Source organism: Saccopteryx leptura, chromosome 4 (assembly GCF_036850995.1).
Source record: "Saccopteryx leptura isolate mSacLep1 chromosome 4, mSacLep1_pri_phased_curated, whole genome shotgun sequence".
Lineage (NCBI taxonomy): Eukaryota > Metazoa > Chordata > Mammalia > Chiroptera > Emballonuridae > Saccopteryx > Saccopteryx leptura.
In genome coordinates, this window is record NC_089506.1 from 70,044,884 (window position 1) to 70,050,883 (window position 6,000).

Sequence of the window (6,000 nt, forward strand, 5' to 3'; positions counted from 1 at the left end):
GGCAGATGGTAAAGGAACTGTGGAGCCAGAAAATGGTGGGCCATTCCATTTATTAATGTCTTGTAACGGCAGACGAGCAAACAGGCAGGGAAGACCGCTTCCCTTTCTCTGAGGGCTCCCAAGCCCCGACTAGTTCTCTGGTTCCATAAACCAGACTTACTCTCCAGACTCACCCTGAGGACTCACAGGCCCCTTCCAACCTCAGCATTCCCCAGCCAAACAGGAAGGGCTGATAATCATTTTTGTCGTAATAGAGCAATTCTGGCACTGAGTATATGCCCATTTTAACAAGTTTCTCTTGATTAATGTATAATATCAGGTAAGAAGACACACACTATGTATGTGCATCTGGGAGTGGCTGTGTGTATAAAATACCAGAAAAGAAAAATGTCTCCTATACTTTCAAGGTTTTCTTTTCTTTTTTTTATTTTTTAATTGATTTGAGAGAGAGAGAGAGAAAGGAAGGGGGAGAGAAACATTAATCTGCTGTCCTACTTATTTATGCATTCATTGGTTGATTATTGCATGTGCCCTGACTGGGGATTGAACCTGTAACCTTGGCATATTGGGATGATGCTCTAACCAACTGAGCTACCCGGCCAGGACCAGAAGATGCTGTAAGCCCGGTGGCCATGGCCATACAGGTTCTTATTGAATTTGGGCACATGGTAAAGGAATTGTGGAGCCAGAAAAAGGTGGGCCATTCCATTTATTAGAGCCTCGAAACGGCAGGACTAGCAAGCAGGCAGGGAAACCCGCTTCTCTCTCTCTCTCTCTCTCTCTCTCTCTTTCAGGACTCACAAACAAAATAGGCTGGGGTTTGGGGGCAAACCCATTCTGTGGCAAACAATAGCAGACAATGGCCCCTCCCAATGGCAGCAGGAAGTTCACAATCTACAGGTGCCACCCTGAGGGCAAGCACCCGCAGCCTTACATAGACTACACACACACACACACACACACACACACACACACACACACACACACGGCACTGCACCGTGCTCATGCACCAGTCAGGCAAAGTGCTGTACAAGCGAGCAAGACAACACACTTATTTGCCCAAGATTTCACCGCTTTACAGTTGTTCATTTCACAATCTACATGACAAGTATCTTCAACAATGGTCCCTGTGCAAGGAGTGAGGTACATTACATAAACAGACTACAGCAACAGCATAAATTATACAATTACAATCATTACAAAGGTGTCCTTCACAATGTCTCCCTGAGCACTCTGCCCAAAGTGCTAACTAGAGGCCCATCACTAGCCCTCTACACCACAGTATGTGGGAGGGCCTGTATAGTCCAGGCTGTGTCCATGGAAACTGTAAAGTGTCCTTGGTGCATCTCCAATTGGATGAGAGCAGCTTCCTGGTGCAGGAGGGCCTCCACTGGAGCTGGGCACCCCCATCAGGGTCTCTCATACTGTCCTAAAGTGGCATGTCCATCCACAAGGGATCCGGTGCCCCCTCTGGTTGCAGTCCAAGACTCCATTACACCGCTCAATGATCAGTCCACGATAGACAGCCCAGCTGTCTGCAAATCACCAAGGTAAGCTCCATTACAGGTAACTAAGCATACAGCTTTTTGTTAACGGACCTCAGTGCCTTTCTATAAGTGCTTTATTCATTGTCACAAGTATCATCCAGCCCCCTCAGCAAGCTTATAGGACCTGGTGGGGTCAAACACACTCAAGGCCTCTGCCATCTTTTTTTTTTTAATTATTTTTTTTTATTTATTCATTTTAGAGAAGATAGAGGAGAGAGAGAGAAGCAGTAAGCTTCAACTCCCATATGTGCCTTGACTGGGCAAGCCCAGGGTTTTGAACCAGCAACCTCAGCGTTCCAGGTCGACGCTTTATCCACTGCGCCACCACAAGTCAGGCAGGCCTCTGCTATCTTGATAGTTTTCTTACCTGTTGCTGGTGTCACTGCAAAAAAACAAAAACAAAAAAACAGCACCTATTATCTTCTAATGCCAACACCTGCTGCACATTAGGTGGTGATCAATAAATTGGCATTTTACACAGGGCCTCAGGCCCCCCCAGGCCATCCCTGTTAGACAGGTCTCCCAGCCTTCCCGCTATTCAGACTGTAAGAATGGATCTTGGGGAGGAAGTTCCTCTCTCACAGCTGTCTTCATCATATAATCCTGTAACTCTACCACCCACTTTTTCAGAGACTGGAACTTCTGTTCTGGCTAAGCTGCTGACAAAGCTCCAAAAGAACTTTATTAGACCTAACATTCAATTTCCCCCTATCTGCCCCAGCCACAAGCCACAATCAAATCTACCAACATCTGTGTTCAGGTCACCTTTACAGGCCCATTTCTCTTGTTAGTTGAGGGAACAGCATGGGCAGCAGCTGTCACTGCTTTATGCCCTTGTGCTGCCTCCAGCTCCCCCAAATCTGCTACCATCTGCATAGCCGAGTTGATGGGCTGCCTCACATAGGGGCCCAAGACAGCCACTAGTGACAACACTAAAAGGGCAGGTAAGAGCTGCAGAGAATAAGGTCCCTTATCCCTGCCATAAACACTTTCTCATCTGGCCCACGGGACCTCGGGTTGAAAGCAGCATTCTTCATACCTAGCTCCCCAAGGATGTTTACTAGCTCACTATAGCAGTGCCAACTACTCACCGCTCCTGGCAATTCTCCAGCATTCTGCCAGACTGTACGAATGGCGGCCATCACCCATTCTAATAGAGTATGGGTACGGTTTCCTGGGTTGTCATGGCAATTCTGAAGATGCTGCCTTAAGGACGAGTGTGTGATAATGGAGGCCAATTTCTCCATCTCTGTTCTGGAGAGCATGATGCCATCCACCCCCTATGTCCCACAACTGCAGCTACCAGGCTACCAAGGGCTTGGGGGGTTTTTACCTAAATTGCACCCCCAATTCCATCAGCTCTGCCTGGATGTAAGGACAAACCACAGAGTGCTCCCTTACCTGTAGAGGGGCTGTACCTGCTCCTGAGGGATGCTTGGCTGCTGGGTTTTTACCTTCTGGGCAACCAGTGACTTGGCTCTAAGTCTGCAGACAGCAGCTTCAGCCCGAACCTCCTCTTTCTCTGAAGAGTTGGAAATGGCTGCTCCCACTGGCTCAGAGCTACCCCGCTGGCCCAAATGCAGCTCCATCTTTTAGTACCTGCTTTGGCTCCTGCAGCTGCTGGCTCTCAGTCTGAAGCTGAGATTCAAGCTCTTGAACCCGCAATTGTTTCTCCACCAACCATTGATGCCAGCATTCCACTTCTAGGGCAAACTGGAGTTCATGAACCTGTAACTCCTTCCTTCTCCAGATTGTTCCAGTTCCAGGAGCCATTGGTGTTCAGCCTGCATCTCACACTGCAGCTTTCAAGAGTGGTCATCCACCTTCTCTAGCGCCTGCTCCAGTTCAAGCTGTTGCTGGTTCTCAGCCTGTAGTCTGAACTGTCGTTCTCAGACCTGCAGCTCTTCCTCTGGTGACTGTTGCAGCTCATGCCGTTGTCGCCTCTCAGTCAGCAGCTTCGTCCTGGAGCTTTCAACCTCGGGCAGCTTCTCACACAGAGCTCTTGGTTTTCTCTTGCAGGTTTGTAAAAAACACCCAGCCCATGGCCCCCAAAAGGAGAGCCATGGGGAACCATATACTGGAGAGCAAGGACCACTCCTCTTACCCCATCCTTCAAGGGTGTCGGCAGCTCCATACCAATCTGACCCGCAACCCTGCCGGTTGTACCAGATGTAAGGCCGTTGGCCACGTAGGTTCATACTGGATTCTGGCAGGTGGTAAAGGAACTGTGGAGCTAGAGGATGGTGGGCCATTCCGTTTATTAGAGTCTCGAAATAGCTGATGAGCAAGCAGGCAGGGAAAACAGCCTCTCTCCCTTTCTCTCTCTCTCTCTCTCTCTCTCTCTCAGGACTCACAAACAAAACAGGCTGGGGTTGGGGGTGAACCTTTTTCCAGCAAACTATAGCAAACAATGGGAGGGCCCAATGGCTGCAGGCAATCCGCAATTTACAATCTGCCGTCCTGAGGGCGAGCACCTGCAGCCTTACACAAACTATACGCACATGGTGCTGCTGCCCGGTGCTCATGCACCAATTAGGCAAAGTGCAAATGAGCAAGCCTAACACACTTGTTTGTACAACAGATGCTGTCTTGTTTTATGAGAATTTTTATTATCAACAAGAATATATCACTTAGTAAATGAGGTTTAGGAAATCTCTAAGAGTTCTCCATGACATTTTCCCTGATTTACTCTCAGTGTAATGGAACTAGGTCTGATCACTTAAATGCCTACATGGCATCTTATGAATACTCTTCCTCCCACTTGTATTTATTATTACAGGTAGTCTTTGTATGATATTCAACAATGTATTGGTTCTACAATATCCTTTTAAAAATATTTCCCTTCTTAAGGCAGAGTAATATTTAATACATTTTGTTTATCTATTCACCTACCAGTGAAAATTTGAGTTATTTCTACCTGGGTTATTTTATTTTATCTTTACAGTTATTACTCCTGGTAGACCATAATTTGAAAGCTGGCTCTGTAGCTTACCAACTCTGGCCAAGATAAATTTTACTTTGCATATTAATTTCCTCATTTATAAAATAAAAATGAAATTATGTACCTCACTTGACTAGCATGAGAATTTAATAAGATAACAAAATACCTAGTATAGTACCTGCCACATGGTAGGTATTCAATAAACAGCAACTAGTAACATAATGATTAATGTTTAGAGTAGACAATTCATGAGTCTGTTTCACACCTTTTAGGAGAATCTAAACTAACATATGTAATATATCTCCTACTTCATAAAAAGTGGCCTTAGGTCATACAAATGGCATATCCAAAAGATATTTTTTAGCTTCTAGAGTACTGATATCAGTGAAGGATGACAAGAATTATTTGTGAAACATGTATTTTTTTTTTACACCTACAATCTATTTTCCAACCTCAGAGAAATTAAAATTTAACTTCAAAGTGTTCATGGAGTACTGATGATTTGTTTCTTTAAGGAAATATGTTTAATTTTATTTATGTGACAAATAAGAAAAGTCATTTCTATAAAGAATATGGGCTTACTAACTTAATGAAAACAAAAGACTCCTCAGACTCAACTAAGACCAATGTAACTCTCAGGGTGAGAATCTGAGAAAGTAAATGGCCAAACTTCTCAGAAAAATTTTATTTATTTGTTTGTTTGTTTATTTATTGAGAGTACATTTATTAAAGCTGGGAAAATGAAAAAATAAAGCAGGAAAGAGTGAAACAAGGAAAGCCTTAGGATAGAAGAAGCAACAGTAGAGAGCCTGGGAAGGGCTGCTTTGGCTCACTGGAAGGCCAGAGAAAGGGGCCTCGGAAACAGGCTCAGGGAACTAGCCCAGGAGCAGCTGCCTCTGCCCATTGCTCCCCTCCCTGGTTGCAAGTCTCATGGGGACCATTCAAGCTTAGGCGATGCATGCCTGAGAGGGAAGAAAGGCGTGGGCATGCTCCCAAGAGAGACAGTGTGCCAGAATTTTTAATGAACTTTTATGAAATCTAGATTTAGATTGCCTCTAATATTAAATATTAATATAAACCATAAAGAACTGTGAAATATGCTTTATAAATTTTTTTGACAGAGAGAGAGTCAGAGGGATAGATAGGAACAGACAACAGGAAGGGAGAGAAATGAGAAGCATCAATTATTTGTTGCAGCACCTTAGCTGTTTACTTATTGCTTTCTCATATGTGCCCTGCTGGGGGCTACAGCAGACTGAGTGACCCCTTGCTCAAGCCAGCGACCCCGTGCTCAAGCTGCTGAGCCCATGCTCAAGTCAGCAACCTTGGGGTTTTGAACCTGGGTCCTCCGCATCCCAGTCCAACACTCTATCCACTGTGCCACTGCCTGGTCATGCTGCTTTATAATTTTAATAGCTAAAGTTTTATAATAAACATTTTCTGATTATAAAAATGCTGAACAGGCCCTGGCCGGTTGGCTCAGTGGTAGAACGTCGGCCTGGCATGCAGAGG